At 35.9% G+C, this 17489-nt stretch overlaps 1 protein-coding gene across 4 annotated transcripts in view; it reads left to right on the top strand.

Annotated features, from left to right (window-relative positions):
• The window catches only part of LOC122141800 (protein phosphatase 1 regulatory subunit 29-like), a 125537-nt gene that overhangs the window by 78239 nt on the left and 29809 nt on the right, over positions 1–17489 (top strand). Inside the window, exon 3 of one of the 4 annotated variants that reach the window (XM_042749962.1) lies at positions 8805–8953. The exons of the other annotated variants lie outside the window; for them this stretch is intronic. The gene's annotated coding sequence lies outside the window, so the exon portion shown is untranslated. The remainder of the gene's footprint in view (positions 1–8804; positions 8954–17489) is intronic. 4 annotated transcript variants of the gene reach the window in all.

The following is a 17489-nucleotide window of genomic DNA, read 5'->3' as shown; positions in this document are numbered from 1 at the left end:
TTAGTAGTAAATCTCCATCACGTGCGTTCAGATGGAGCGGCATTTATTACACAGAGTCGTAGTTCGCTGACAAGCTACGCAATATCGTGTTCATAATCCCAGATGAATCACATTACACAGAGTCGTAGTTCGCTGACAAGCTGCCGTACTATGATAGCAAACTGTGATTTAGCATTTTGATCATTGGTCAATAGTAGTTAACAGTAAACGGCTTTCTTGTCTTTATAAACAAAATGCTTCTATCCATTTTTGAAACATTTTACGAGAGTGTGTTGTACATGGCTGTTTGGCTAATGTGGTTAATGCAATACACTGTGACAGAAAACTATAGTTTGTCATGCTAAACCTGCGTCTAGTAGCTTGTTACCGCTAAATCTCATAAGTTTTGAAAAACATGCAGCAATGCTACTGAAAACTAAGTTTGTAGCATCTCTACTACTGTCTTCTTCCCCCTGATCCTGTGTAAGCTTAGCAAGTTTCAAGGAGTTTGTTTACACATACTATTTAGCAGTTTTAGCTTAGATGATTGTTCATCAATGCGTACAAAGAAAACTATTTATATGTTTAGAAAATTGCCTCGAGAGAATAACCTCCCATCTGAGTAGGAAGATTGCTTTAGTGTGGACATAAATGAGAAAAGTATTGCTATTTTTCGTTAAGAACTGCTGAGTAATAATGAAAGTATTTCAGGACTGTGGCTCGTAATTTGTGATCTGATTAATTCTTTGTTCCTGTTCCTTCCGAGCTGAATCACAATGATTAGCTCAGGGTGACTCTGTCATGGGTGAAGAGCATTTAACCCGGCTAGGAGACTGCTAGCTGTTGTTATCGCCATTTTAAAACCTTGCCACTGGCTTTTTGAAGAAAATTTTGTTCTTGTAATCGAGCATATTCAGATTATCTGAGAGCTGTTTTATACTACTTATAATAAGTTTTGAAAACCTATTAATTAGAATAACTTTTCAGTTTGTGGCCACAAACTTACACTAGCATATTTTGCATAGCTAACATCAAGTTTAATGATACTTGCAAACATGTTTAAGCTGGTTATCTTGATTTTTCAGTTGCTACAGCATTACCAAGTCACAGTATCTAGTTGTTGGTCATGCGTTAAGTTGTTTCATGTGCAGGTGAGTGTCTCAGGTTAGACTCAGGAAGTGGGCAGTGGGGTCAGGTGATGTTCTGAAACAACTTCATCTGCTTCATCTGTGTTGAATGTAGTGTGTGTGTGGTAGTGTGTATGTGACATTTGATACGGCTGGGACCAATTACTTGTCTTGTGGCTAAACCTGGACCATGGCTGATTACCTCCTAATCTCATACACACACATCAGCAGTTAGACACCTAAGCTTAAACACACACACACACACACACACGGCCACACAACACTTAAAACACACACACACATATGCACACAACTTTTCCCTGTCCGTGGTAATTTTCTTCTTCTATATCTTTCTCACAATGTTCTAAATCCTGTGGAATAAATGTAATGAGGGGCTTTTTTTTTTTTTTTTTTTTTTTTTTTATAAAGGAGAAACAAAGCTGCTATGAGGCTAATCTTCATTACGTGTGAAGGTTTACTTAAGAGACAGTTTGTGGACAAAATGTTTAAATCTGACAGAAAAAAAGATTCTAAACAATATACATTTAATAACTACATTTTTTTTATAGTTTCTTCATCAAAGAAGATTTGGAGAAATTTAGAATTACATTACTTGCTCACCCATGGAACCTCTCCAGTGAATGGGTGCCGTCAGAATGATAGTCCAAACAGCTGATAAAAAAAAAATCACAGTAATCCACAAGACTCCAGTACATCAATTGAAGTTTGTTAGAAACAAATCTATAATTTTTTATGTTTTTAACATTAAACCATTTCATTTTTTAAATACAAGTCCTCTATGCATAATGCTGCTTTCTTCAGTGAAAAAGTCGTCTCACCTGAAAAAGGAGAAAAATATGCACAGATCAAACACAGTTTACGAGAGATAACAGTCTAAAACTGTTCTAAACAAATATGTTGGTGGATTCTGATGTGAGAGGACAACAAGGATAGACTTTTTCTACTGGGGAAAGTGTTATTATGGACTCATATTTCAGCCGGAAGCAACAGTTTGAAGTTAAACACATCTTAATATTAGATTTGTTTCTTATAAATGCAGATTTTTGTCATAAATTGATGGACTGGAGTGGTGTGGATTTTTTTTGTGGATTATTGTGATCAGCTGTTTGGAGTCTCATTCTGACGGCACCCATTCAGTGCAAGAGGATCCATTGGTGAGCAAGTGATGTAATGCTAAATTTCCCCAAATCTGTTCTGATGAAGAGACAAACTCATCAACATCTTGGATGGCCTGAGAATGAGTACATTTTCATCCATTTTTATTATTTAGATGAACTGCTCCTGTAAGTCTCTTCGTCCTCAGATGATTCTCCTAAAGAAAAAGAAACTATATCTCCATAATAATGTGCTCTGGTTGGACAAAAGATTTTGATATTAATTACACATTAGTTTTATAGCTCTGTAGACTTGTATATTTCCACAATTGACTCATATCTTTTTTTTAAGGAATTGTAGGAAATTAATTTGATACTTGAATGAAACTCCATAAAATCTCTGAGAACAAAAGACTTCCTGGCTTTCAGTGGTGCTTAATTGCGAGTGGTTCAGTAGGTGGTTGCACCAAGCTCACGGCAGGTTCATTCTGCAGTCGCCAGCAGTTCTCCACTGTCAGGCCTCTTTACAATTATTGTAGTGGTCTTAAAACTGCGCAGCTGGATATCCAACCACTGCTTAATAAGACAAAATCCTTTGCCTGTTCTCCCTGCAGATTTCTTCCACATCACATAACAAGCTGCGGTTAATGAATGCAACAATGCAGGTTTATGATACGTCGAGCAGGGCTTGTCAGCCAGACAGCGAGATTTGTTCCATTTTATGCAGTGCTTAATCATGTTAAACCAGAGGCCGTGGAGATGCTTGACTGGATGCGGAATAACGGCTGTCTGCTGCCTGTATGGCAGTTCAGATTCGGTTCATCGCGCACAGACTGCAGGCTGGTATGTTGCTGTTTTTATGAGCACTCAGACACAATTCAATTTCACCCCTTAAATATATGCATAATTATGTAGGTGGACTGACTTTTTCTTTTTTTTAGATTGTTTACATTTATAGCCATTTTCAGTGACAAAGCAACTGAAAGTCAATCATTTTCAGAGAGCATTGGCAAGGTGCAGTGACAGTTGGCGACGCGACAAAGTTGACTTCAGCTTTATGCAAATGAGCATCATAAACAAACATACATTTATTGTAAGCATTTTCTGTTGTAAGCAAGTATTTTCTGCTAGTCTTAGCCAACAAATTAGACCTCTCATTTGATCCATTAAAAACATGTCCATATATATATATATATATATATATATGTATTAGGTGATATGTGTGTCTGCGTTGTGTGTGTGTCGTGTATATATATATATATATTATAGATATATATATATAATATATTATATACTATATCGTCTATATGTGAACTACATATTAAAATTATATAATATAGTGTGTGTTATCTAATACTGATTGATTTAGTATAATTTTTAAAGGGGTCGACCTACATGGTTTTTTTGTTTTATTATTATTGGTTCCCTAGGTGACAATAGTATTTACGATGACTATTTAAAAAAAAAAAAAACTTTTAAAATATTATGGACATTTTCCCACCCTGTTTCTATCCTTTGATATTCAAACAGTCCTGTTTTTAGGGTTGGTTCCCCTTTAAGAAGTTTCAGTGTTATGCCCACTGTTATGATTGCTAACGACAGTGACCTATGATCAATTATAACACCCCCAGCCAGAACATTTGCGATGAGCGTAACTGTTTATTAGCGGGTGAATGCATCGAAGCGATGGCTTCTTGCAATGATAAAACCTTATATGTTTGAGCACATCTGCGTGGCATTGTATTTTCCTGTACACAGACCCACTCGCTGTCCGTCGACTGAACACTTGTGAGTGCGCGCGGCGCGACAAACGATACGAAATGAGCGGTAGTTGTCTTGTGCTGGAGGCGGGCATATGCAAATGGTTGGAAACGTCACTTCGCACCGTGACGTCACTTTTCTTACCATGGGCTCCGGAACGAGCTGTATTTAGAGCTTGATTAAATAAATGGCTCGTTTATAATGGGGAGGACGTCTTAAGCTATGAAACTTGCAGGATGTTTTAAAGGGATAGTTCACCCAAAAATCAAAATTATGTCATTAATGACTCACCCTCATGTCGTTCCAAACCCGTAAGACCTCCGTTCATCTTCGGAACACAGTGTATAAGAGATATTTTAGATTTAGTCCGAGAGCTTTCTGTCCCCTCCATTGAGAATGTAATGTACGGTATACTGTCCACATCCCAGAAAAACCTGATGGGTAATAAAAATCTTCAAGGTAGTCCATGTGACATCAGAGGGTACCGGTTATAATTTTTGAAGCATCGAAAAATACATCTTTGGTCCAAAAATATCAAAAAATACGACTTTATTCAGCATGACTTCTCTCCCGGGTCTGTCATATCAGCGCGTTCACAGCACATCGGTTCGCAGAACGAATCACATCGATTGTAACGATCTTCTTGAACCAGTTCACCACAATCGACTGAATCGTTTGAACGGTTCGCGTGTAAGTACAGTAAGCTGTTAACTTTTTTTAACATGGCTGACACTCCCTGAGTTCAAATAAACCAATATGGTGAGTAATTCAATTTACTCAAACAGTACATGACTGAACCGAGCAGATAACGAACGAAACATTGACTCGTTCTCGAGCAAGAACCGGTTGCAACGGTTTTCCGGATCACCGGTAGTGCGATGGGAGAGTTTGTTCTTATCCGCGAACCGGTTCTTTCGGACAGTTTATTCAATAAACCGTTGCACGACAAACGGTTCACCAGTTCTTTTGCCTGCGACGCTTCGACGTAATGATTTGGCGATGATTGCCCTTGATTCAAGCCTTCGGTTTACCCTGCGCTCATAAACATTAGCACAGATCAGTTCAGAATCAATCACCAAAAAGAACCAGTTCGGTTTCAGAGCGCGCGCTGTGTGTCAGTCTGCTTCACGCATGCGCAGTGTCAATCAGCTCCTCGGTTCTCGAATCGCACCGCGTCCGACAGAAACGGTTCTTGACTCGAAACGAGTCAAATGGTTCGTTCGTTTATCTGGATCGGTTCAGTCGTGTTACTGTTGTTGAGTAAATGAATACTCCGGGATATTGGTTTATTTGAACTCAGGAGGGAGTGTCAGCCATGTTAAAAAAGTTACAGCTTAAGTCATTTGGGGATTAATGCTTATTGTTGACGCGAACCGTTTCAAACGATTCAGTTCGATTTGGTGAACTGGTTCAAGAAGATCCGTTTACATCTAGTGATTCGGTCGCGAACCGTATGCTCGCTGTGAACGCGCTGATAACAGACCCGGGAGAGAAGTCAATGCTGAAATACAGTCGTAGTTTTTTGATATTTTTGGACCAAAATGTATTTTCGATGCTTCAAAAAATTCTAAAGGACCCTCTGATGTCACATGGACTACTTTGAAGTGTTTTTATTACCTTTTGGACGTGGGACAGTATAACGTACATACATTCTCAATGGAGGGACAGAAAGCTCTCGGACTAAATCTAAAATTTACCTTATACTGTGTTCGAAGATGAACGGAGGTCTCACGGGTTTAGGGTGAGTCATTAATGCATAATTTTGATTTTTGGGTGAACTATCCCTTTAATGGTACAAAGACGCTCTATTTCCAAAAGATGCAAAATTTGGTTTCTCACATTTCATGACCCCCTTTAAAATAAAATATATTCAAAATAAGATATGTGTATATATCGTTTAAATATAAACGGTGTGTGTGGTGTGTGTGTGTGTTATATATATATATATATATATGTATATATATATATATATAATATATAATGTATGTATGTGTATACTACTTATATATATATATATATATATATCTATAATATATATGTATGTATGTGTATATATATATGTATGTGTGTGTATATGTGTGTGTGTGCTGTGTGTGTGTGTGTGTATATATATATATAGATATATGTGTGTGTGTGTGTATATATATATATAGATATATCATAATATTTTATAAGAATAATTATTACTAATTATACACACACTGGCGAGTCAAAAGTTTTTGAACATTAAGATGTTTAATGTTTTTAAAAAGAAGACCCTTCTGCTTACCAAGCCTGCATTTATTTAAACCAAAATACAGCAAAAGCAGTAATATTGTGAAATATTTTTACTATTTAAAATAACTGCTTTCTATTTGAATATATTTTAAAACATAATTTATTCCTGCGATCAAAGCTAAATTTTCAGCATCATTACTCCAGTCTTCAGTGCCACATGATCCACATTTTACATGTTGATGATAAACACATTTCTAATGTTACAAAAGATTTCCATTTCAGATAAATGTTGTTCTTCTGAATTGTTTTATTCTTCAAAGAAACCTGAAAAAAATAAATCGTACTCAGCTGTTTTCAACATAATAAAAATAATAAATGTTTTTTGAGCAGCAAATCAGAATATTAGTATGATTTCCGAAGGATCATGTGAGTGGAGTAATGCTGCTAAAAATTCAGCTTTGAAATCATAGAAATAAATTACGTTTTAAAATATATTCAAATACAACTTTTGTTTAAATAATACAAATATTTTACTGTTTTTGCTGTATTTTGGATCAAATAAATGCAGGTTTGGTTAGCAGAGGAGACATCTATAAAATTAAAATATCTAGAATAGCAAAAATCCTTGATAAATTATGATTATACTAATGCCAGTTTTGTTTGCAATCTCTTCTTTCTATTCGTTACGCTTCATCGCAGGTCAAAGCAATTATTATTTTTATAGAGGCAATCTGCCAGAGCAACGTTTTAGTTACCAAGCAACATGGCGATCCGAGTTGGTGTGTTTTGCTTAAATTAGACTATGATGACGAGACAGTTAACGAGATGAATGGCTGTAATGGAAAGCTCGAACATTACATTCTTGTTTCATTCTACAGCGCGCTCATTACAACAGTGACCCATGGTAGAGTCTATTAAAATAACAAAGTCAAGTTCAGCCACCGTGTGTGTTTTTGCATACCCGCCGAAGCCTTGTTTTCTGGTCTCCCTGGTCTCCTAGTTTCTCACTAGTGGTATTTTGTCAGAATGCATATATATCTGATTCATGATCATTTCAGGATCTGCTTCATTTGGGTGTAATTGGGAATCCCTTGCAAAATACATAAGAAAAACGAAAGCAGAATAAAATGCAGCTCCCAAATGGCACAAATGAAGTGGCTGTATTTTAGAGATGATAAGAGGTAGGCTAGTTCAGAGAACACAGTATTTACTGTGAAAACATTTTCTTCTAATACTACTTAGATTAATTTGAGCTGTGCTTATGCTATCCACTTTAATTTTTTTATTTTTCTGCTTTAATAGACCTATACTTTTCCTGCATGTAAAATTACATTTCACAAAAATTATATACATATTTTGTGTATTTATTTTTGTGCCAATCACAATCCTATTTTAGTTTTTCACCCTCTCTTTGTCTCTCAGAATTAAGCTGTTTGTTTTTGCAGCTGCAGAACAGCTTTTGTTACAGCCTCTTTGCAAAGCCGTAGAAAAGTTCGACACATTCACAGAATGGCCTGTACCAAAATGTGATGCGCAAACTGTTAAAATCAGCTTAAAATGATCAGGAACCTTGGTAAAAATGTATTCCAACCATACGTTTATTACATTGTGATCCCTAAAGCAGAATATGCAGAGCTGTAGGTGCTACACACAGACCAGGAATGACAATGATACGTTTTTGGAAACCTTATTGCAGCTTTTTGTTTTGTTTTGCTTTGCTTTGCTTTGTGTTGTTAAAATTTGTTTGGTTTGGTTTGGTTTTGTTTTTAAATAGTAGCATCTATCCAATCCAATCTATCCAATTTTGATTAACAAATAAGCATAATTGCGGTGGCCCAGTAGTGCACCAAACAACAAAATCTTCACAACACAATGGAAACAAGATGCAACACAATGAATTTAGCACAAGACAACGGAAACAAGCCACAACACAACGGAAACAGGTCGCAACACAACAGAAACAACGCACAACACAAAGAAATTAGCACAACACAATGGAAACAAGCTACAACACAATGGAAAAAAAATCACAACACATCAGAAACAAGCCACAAAGCAACAAAATTAGCACAACACAACAGAAACAAGCCACAACACAAAGAAATTAACACAACGCAAAGCAAACAAGCCACAACACAATGAAATTAGCACCAAACAATGGAAAAAAACACAAAGTTAACTCAACATGACAGAAAAAAGCCACACACAATGCAAACAAGCTACAACACAGCGAATTAGTACAACACAACAAAATTAGTTCTATGCATTGTGTTATGGCGATTTCATTGTGTTTAAAGATTTTTTGTGTTGTGCTCTACTAGACTACTCTCTGTACATCTGATACTGATACTTCTTTTGTGCTTAGTTAAGTCAAGAAATGCTCTATTTGGACTGCAAGTTACAGAATGTTTATAGTACCTCAAGTTCTTTTAATCCCAGAAGGACCACGGAAAATATGATATGACCCTGTTAAATGAGTCATAACTGTCCTGAGCTAAGAAAGAGCAACCTCTTAGCAATGTTTCACATCTCTGAATCTGTTGAATATGTGGCCTGGTGCTTGTTTAGACCTTTATGCGCCTCGTTCTCTGTTCCTGCCTCTCAGTGAAAGAGCGGTTCTTGGGAGGGTAGGTGGCTGGAGCTGTGCCAGTCACGACTGGAAGGAGGAGAGAGTGAGCGATAGATAAGACGAGGAAGGAAAGAGCAAGGCTCCTTACATTGCACTCCTTCCACTCTGCTGATGCATAGAAAATGGTGGGTTGACGCACACACCGCCTCACAGTGAGAGATAAGCCTGCATGGACTCATTATAAAGCAACAAGACCACACACCATTATAGTGTTTATGTACTATTTTATTGACAGAATTTATGAACTACTTACCTATTGTTTTTCGAAGCAAAAATGCATTGTGTCCCAAATATGTGTGCAAAATGTGATTAAGCATATACTTTATTATATATATATATATATATATATATATATATATATATATATATATATATATATATATATATATATATATATATATATATTGTAGGTGTAGGGTGTGATTAAAAAAAAAAAGTATTTAGATTTTTTCTATAATTTCTGATTTTTAAAAGTAGATTGGATTCATGTGAGTTTCCAATTACTTAACGATTGCAAAATGTATTCTCTATAGTTATTAGCTGCCATGAAAAAGAGCAAATTTGTTCTCTTGTGCTTCATCCATTCCTCAGGGAAGAAATAGAGACACACATGAAACAATGCATGCAATAATTTCATCAGTATCTTTGGTGAAAAGGGTGCAGGAAATAAAAACACAAGACCAATAAGAGAACAGGCAAATAGAAACGAAAGAGAGATGGGGAAAAAAGAAATGACATAAGGAGCAAGGAGTGTCCATGGAATCAGAGAAAAAGAGAGGGCGGGAAAAGTGAGAGAACGTCAGGAAAGGCCTCTAACAAATCTGATCAAAAGCTCCTAAATCTCAAAGGACTCAGAAAGAAGGCAAGAGAGGCAGAAGTGCACTGCAAAGAAGCTGCGAACTGAAAAAGGGAAGGATGAAAGAAATAAAAGTGTAGCAGGAACAAAGAGCGGAGGAATGACACGGCAATGGATCGTTAGCACACGGGCCTTTATCTTATTTCCACACTTTCAGGCTTCGACAAGGGAACATTTTCTCTACTAATTCAGAGCTGCTTCCTTGACAGAAACTTTATAGTGTTTTTGTTTTTTCTAAAAGAAAACATTCAGTAAACACTATATTTTCAGTCTTATTAGACTTCTAAAACGTGTTTGATTTTTACAATGTGAGTGATGTTTGCTTGTCTAAAATGTGCCACAGAGATACTAGAGTGTATGGTGGTTGCTAGGTTGTTTCTAGGTGGTTGCTAAGGTGTTCGGATTGTTTATTAGTGTTTGAGGTTGTTAGGGTGTTTTTAATGGATGCTGGGCGTGGTTTATATTGGCTGTAGCTCACTTCAGAGAAGCTGATGAGGGTGATTGTTTGCTAGGACATTTTTGGGTGGTTGCTAAGGTGTTAAAATTGGTTGTTTGCTCATTGCTGTCAGGTTGCCAAGTTGGGGTGGGCGGTATGACCAAAATCTTATATCATGATATAAGTAATTTAATTTCATGGTAACAATATATATCACAATATAGTTATTTTAGCTTTAAATGAGGTCTTTAGGATATCAAAAATTTTGATACTATAGAAATTTCATAATTCTTGACACCAGTGTCAGTATCACACACTTACAAAACTAATGCTAGCCTAAATTAAAACAAAAAAAACAAAAAACTAAAGCTGACTGAAGACAAGTAAGCAGTCAGCTATTAAATAAGAATAAGAAGCTAATTACAAACAATAGGACACAAAATTACTGGAGGACAAATTAAATAAATGCTATATACATTATACAAAGTAATAAAATGTATAAAACACTACTGTGTAAAGTTACAAAAGTGATTTAGTCAAGAGTAGTGAGTTTTTGTCTCTCTTGTTGTTTGATTAACATGAATGACAGACAGCCGGAATATTAGACTGCTGTCACTTTAAGAGCTACCTGGATCCAGTATACCAGGGTTATTCAAACTCTGCACTGCACTGGCCCTCCAGGGCAAGATTTGAATAACCCTGCAATATACTGTTACACGTGTTTTCTTTCTCAGCTGTTTGCTTTCAAATAAGACCTAAATTACAGTGTTGATGAGGATCCTTGCAAAGACGGGCATTTTGGCTTATAAAGTGAAAAAAATAATACACTATGACCACTGCCTTCGCATACGTGCGCCTTGCTGACAGCGCTCAGAAACTGAATCTCAGACAGCATGCGCACATAGCGAAATGACTTCTTTTTTGCTGCTGCTTGCGTGTCAACGGCGTTTAACTGCAGTAGAGACAGTAGTCCAAAATCTCAAGTGGTCAAACAAATTTTTACCAGTTAATCGTGTCTACCAGAATATGATTGACAGGTTAAGCAACCAATCACATTTCATTTTGTGCTGCATTATGTTTAGGGTGTAGAAATGTCCCCACAATAACAGACTGGTGTGTAAAACTCTAAGACATATTTTAAAGAGTCTATCCTGTGAACTTTACATATTTCGCATACTTTTGAAAATCCAGTGTTTAGTTGATCCTGACAGAGCTCATTGTCACAATTGTAAAAATTTCTTCTTCCATGAGCTGGCGGAATGTTAAAGAACGCGACACATGCATTTCCCAGAATTCCTGTAGAATACAACCAATCATATGACAACTTCGATCCATTATCTTTTGGCATGTTCAAGAGGCCTTCAGTGTTTGGCGGATTGTTTTATTTCTGCACCAGAATTCTTGTACATTGTCAATGGTTTTTTTAATATTGTTAGTTATTAGTGATGCCTGAAGTGTTTCCAATTTTATTCTGAGTAGCACAGTATTACTGGCAACATGTGAGAAGTGGCTGTATGCTAAAGATTAAAATTTATAAATTTTTTACTGCGTTCCGACCCACTTTGAGCACTGAGGGTAAGTTCAATGGTGACAAAACTTGAACTCTCCCTTTAAACAGATTCCAGTTCTTTTTTCTTAGCTCTTTGCATTCTCTTTTTTTCTTTGTACTGTACATTCACACCTTATGTTCGGTGTTCCAATCCCTAGTATCCCTTGTGCAGTCGGTGTCTTTCAGCACTTGTTCTCTTGGCTTCTGTCATTCTAAGTATCCTCCCCTCAGTGCTCTCTCTTTCTCTCTCTGTCCCTTGCTCTCTCTTGCTGTCCTTTGAAGTGTAAATCTCTTCAGCAGGACTCCTGGCTAATGAAGCTGCTGTCTTGCTGTAATTAGAAGCATCTTGGGTTCCCTTGACACGGCTGTGGTGTGGAAAGAGAGGAGAGAATACATCACAGAAACAAAAAGACAGATGCACTGATATTCAGAATTGGCTACAGTCTGAAATATGGTGTGGGAATACTAATGACTCACGTAAATGAAACAGCCAATAGTCAATAATTGCCATTTTTCACCAGAAAGGTGGGCGGAATACTCAATATGGAGACGGATGTAAGGTGGCTATTATGTTAAATGAGACTTTCATCAGAAGCGTTGAAATGCATGAATGCCTTTGGAAAGCTTCTATAATGGCTAAAATTACACCTACGGACGTACAAAGAGAGGGAAGGAATAACATTGATAGACGAAGACGCCTGTGCTTTGATGTTATATAACCTGGCCCATTTTTTTTGATAATAAGAATATCATTGCTTCTAAAATATCAGATTAGTCAAAGTTGAATACAATAATGTGGGATTTTAGTACTTATCAATTGCACCAGTTTAGCCGAAATATACCTTAAACTTTAAGGGATAGTTTACCCTAGAATGAAAATTGTTGTCATTTAGTCACACTTATTTGTTGGTCCTTCACGCAACTCTTTTCCGTGCAGTTTATAGTAATGCATCTAACAAGTTCTAAAAAGGACAAAAATGTCATAAAGGCACCATAAAATTGCTTTATCTTATTATTTTATTTTTAGAGATTGACATAAATATAAAGTGTTTGATTCATTAGTAATGTGATTTCAGTATTATGTACTATAATAGTATAAATAATTATTTTGAAATAGATTTTATTTTTATGTCATTTTTAGTTATAATAATTGTGTTTTTATTGTTTTTATTAATATAATTTTTTTCTCCTCATTTTAGTAATTTTAGTACTTTTTACAGTAAGTTGCCAATAATTATTTTTAAATAAAAGTTTTAAATATTTTAAATATTTTTTTTTTTCATCTATATATATATTATATTTATATATTTTTTAAATATTTTTTTAAAATGGTTGTGTTTATAGTTCATGACAGCAACACTGTTTGTTTTTTGGTTGAAAGAATAAAAGTCATGTCTGATGTAGCAGAGCATTTTTTAAACAAGTGATTGACTTTTTTCAAAAAAAAAAAAAAAAAAAAAATAAAAAAAAAAAAAAAAAGTAAAATATATTATAATATGGTTTTATTTACATATATTTATTTACATGGTTCTCTTAAACTCACTTCAGTTATTTTCTGAAGTAGACTTGTTATGGTTCTTTGGAAGCCAGTCTTGGAAGGTTTGGAATCACATGAGGGTGAATAAATAAATCCATTTTTTTTTTTAGGTGAACTGTGTGCGTTACAATGATTACATAAAAAACTGGCATGCTTTTTACCTAGACACGTGCACACACACTAATCATATACAATGTGTTTGTGATAAATATCCATGACAAAAAGAAAACTCGAGCCGACACAACATAAGCCTTCCAAAGATCGTGTCCAAGGAGAGGACACTTTGTGAAAAACATTATTAGTGTGAGAAAAGCTTCTTGTCCTGCAGAGGAAAGGACAGACAGTGAAAATAAAACGATGTAATTTGAATTCAGAACGTTGTTTCCCATTATGACATAATCCCATTGTTGTCGATGCCAGATCGGTTGTTGTCTTTGCAGTCTAATGCCTGGATGGAGATCAAACAAATTTGAGGTAAGCCATTCCCAGAGCTTCCTGAATATAATGTCCTTTCAAAGGAACACAAACCCAAAATAATCTTACAGGGGTCAGTCAAAAAAGGGCTGTTTTTACATTGAGGAAAAATGACACTTCAGCTTTAAGGAAGGAAAGAGATCAAGTAAGATTTATGTATTTCGGCATATAGCTTCCCACTTTTGACTTGAAGCAAATCAAACACAATTCTTCATGACTTCAGACATTTTTTAAATTGTATTTTGATAAGCACAAGCAATGCAAACATGCACTGTCACGTTGAATGACAGTAACCTCAGCAGATGCTCTACTGTTGATATAATGCTGTGGATTCCTCTATTATGGCTCTATGACTGATGTCTTAATAATTTTTAATGAATAAGGCGCAGGCCTACAGGTGGCCCACAGATGACAGGGGAGTCGTAACGTGATTTCTGTCACGATCATCATGAGGACTCTGGGATTGGCTGGGTCAGAAATTACATTTTTTACTTTCATTTTATGGCCGATAGGATATAAAAACTGGAAAAAAATGGAGGAGTTTGGAAAACAGGAGTGTGGTTTGGAATGTATTTTAGTGTTTTTCTGTTGTGTCCTATAATATTTCACAATTAAAATTAATTAACACACTGGCTGCCTGAACTCTTAATGACACGTTTGTAGAAAAACATATTGCATGAACAGTTAACCCAAAAATTAATGAATTATTACTCGGTAATAATCTCCAATGAGCTGTTAACAGTGAGTCAGAAGAATTAGAAAAAAAAAATATTTTATATAGTTTCTAAAGTTTTATGTTTTGTTTCAATAATATAAAAAGTTCAATTGCAAAATAATTTTACTTTGGGAAATTCCCCCAATTTGAATCATTGAATCATTTAGGTGGTTTTGGAGCAACTGAATAATTGAAAAGATTTGAATCAAAACAATGATTAATTTACAAATTACTATTTCTATCATGAGCTATGAATGTGATAAAGTGTGCTAGGATGTTATAGGATGTTAAGATTTTCACTGAATAATGGCATAAAGTTAGGCTGAAATCATATTTTATAATGTTTTATGATTTTCTGGATCCTTTTTGAAGCTTAATGACCTTAAAGAAAAGAGCTGTCTGGACTCATCTGGACTGTGTTTTTGTGGGTAAACATATCAATTCAGTGTCATTTTAGAAAGAGCAGAAGGCCGTGAAATGCTCCACTGGAGTCGTCTTTCTGTTTAAAAACACTAGCTAATGTGTTGGTCTCTAGTTCCGGTTGCTGATAGTGCTAAAAGTCATTTTTCCCGTATCTGTGTTATGAACCAAATGCTCTATGAAACGTGTTAATGGAAATGTGAAATACATTTGTTAAGATCCTTTCTGCCCCTCAATCTGTCTTTAGCCACAATGCTAACTCGAATGTACAGTTTGTGGATAAAAGTCTGTCAGGAGATACAGGGTTCTGAGATTGAAATTTATTTCAGAAAATAGGGAAGACAATGACTCTTAGTCTTAGTTTTCCAGCTTAGAACTGATTTGTAATTCTAATGAACTACTTAGCTTACTTTGCTATTACCATTGTTTTGATGCTGTTTCACACAGAAATGGAAGTAAGATAGGTTGCAAAAGCAGTTTTGTGGTAATTTTAAACTGGAAGTGAGAGAACTGTTATTGCTTCTCTGAAGGTTATGATGCATGCTTAATATCTAACACCAAACGCTGAACTTGCCAGAGGGTTAGCGCGCTTAGCTAGTTCATTAGGCTGTGAGGCTTCTGCAGCTTACACCCAAACAGACCCAGGCGTGGCTTTCATGTAAACCATTTCCTTAGAATCCTTGCCTGAAGGCCTCCAAATATTTTTCCTCTCTCCGAGCTTTGGGAGAAATGAGTTTTGGCGGGTAGGTGCTGCGGTAATAACTCAAACATAGGTACAATCAGGATTTTCATCAACAGCCTGTATATAGTCATTTCAGATGGTGGAAATATGATGTGATAGAGAGAAAGAGGTTGTAATATACAGCGTTACACTGGGTTTCAATGACATAGCAGTATTAAGATCATATTGTAGCAAAAACATCCTTTTTCTTCGTGGTCTGTTTTATACTGTATTGTGAACAAAGCTACCTTGTTTTCTTTTGTGTATTCTAAATGTGTTCATTCACATCCATATTAACTGTTTTGCTAGAGTTGCTTTAACATCTATTGAAGTTCCAGAATAGCTAACAAATTAGCTTGTAATGCTAACTAGTAAAAAACTAGCTGTAATGCTAACTAGTAAAGAAGATTGATGATATTCAGTTTGCAAACATGCACTTCTGTAGCCAATTTAAGTAAAATTACTTGCAAAGATAATTAGTATTCTCTCTATCTGAGGATTTTACATTGTAGATTTAAGAAGAAACACCCAGTTTGACTGATATGCTCAATTTGTTAGCTTGAGGATTAGTCGCTCTTATTCAGTTTGCATCGGTAGTGTCAGTAGTGTTATATTTTTTTTTTTCAGAACAGGCTGTTTAACAAAGCTATTGTGTAAATGAAAAAAACATTGGCTAACAACGATGAACAGTACATATCTTTGATGAATTAGCATGTAATATACTTCTTCAATGCTAACAAATAAGCCTATATGCATTTCCCTTTGACTAATCAGACATCTCTTTGTCGGTGGAATGGCTTGGATTGGACGCTGTCTAATTTGTATGGAAAGCTGTCTATTTTGTACCCAAACAGCAGAGCATATCTATTAGCATGCATTTCAAAGGCTTTTGTTCTCTATGGTTTGCTGTTGTCCGTAGCTGTTAGCTTGGAGCATCTCTGCCCCAATTTCATTATCTTCTCGAGCTTCTATTGAGGGCGAGTTGCTTTGATCGCTGTCATGAACAAATTGCATGCCGTAATGCTGTTTAACTGTCTAGAAATGTCATGAACAGCAAACCCACCCTGTACCTCACCCGCTTCACCTCAGAAGACGAACAGCTGAAAGTCGCAACTAAAAGGATTTTTCTTTGTAACAGCAGGAGTTATTGCTGAAGCGTTCCAGAAGCCAATCTTGCAATCCATATTTCCAGCATACTCATACTGTACTTGTCCACTCATGCGGCATGAGTGGATCGTGAGCAAGGCTTTCAAGTTCATTCTCAATGGGAGCCTAGGTACATTGGGATTGAAAGCAGAGTGAAACTACAGAGCATTAAAAAGTTAGAAAATGCTGAGTTTTATGCAAATGAAAGATTGGTACCAGCCAATCACTGTGAGCTCAAGGTAATCACATTTTTGCTTACTGATTGGATTTTGCTTTGTAGCTTTTTTGCTATATTGGTTTCAAATGGGTTTTGCACATTTTACTGGTAGCTAATCTGTGGCTAGGTTAGCAAAAGTGTTTTAATTTTCTCTTGTGATTCATTTATTCACCATTTATTGAAAGCAGTCATAAATCATATTGAAATTAACCACTACTGTACATTTTATGTTTTAGGACTGAAAGATATAGCAATATTAATATGCCAATTAGTGATTGCCAATATACCAATATCCTTTTTTTTTTCAATTAATTCTCTTTTTAAAGGGGTCATCTGATGCAAAATTCACTTTTACATGTTGTTTGAACTGAAATGTGTGTTGGCAGTGTGTACATAACCACCCTATAATAATAAAAATCCACCAAGTGTTTTTTCCCCCTTCTTTTAAATCTCAATAAATCCAAACCCCTTTCTCAAATCCAGCCGTTCTCAGATTCCTGCAACTGTGACGTCACACAGACCCAGGCCCCTCCCACGATAGTTGATTGACACTGGCGTTTTACCTTAGGCCTGCTCTTAGTGAGCTGTCA

Source organism: Cyprinus carpio, chromosome B22, assembly GCF_018340385.1.
Source record: "Cyprinus carpio isolate SPL01 chromosome B22, ASM1834038v1, whole genome shotgun sequence".
In the NCBI taxonomy this organism is placed as follows: Eukaryota; Metazoa; Chordata; class Actinopteri; order Cypriniformes; family Cyprinidae; genus Cyprinus; species Cyprinus carpio.
This window is presented reverse-complemented; position numbering and strand designations above follow the sequence as displayed.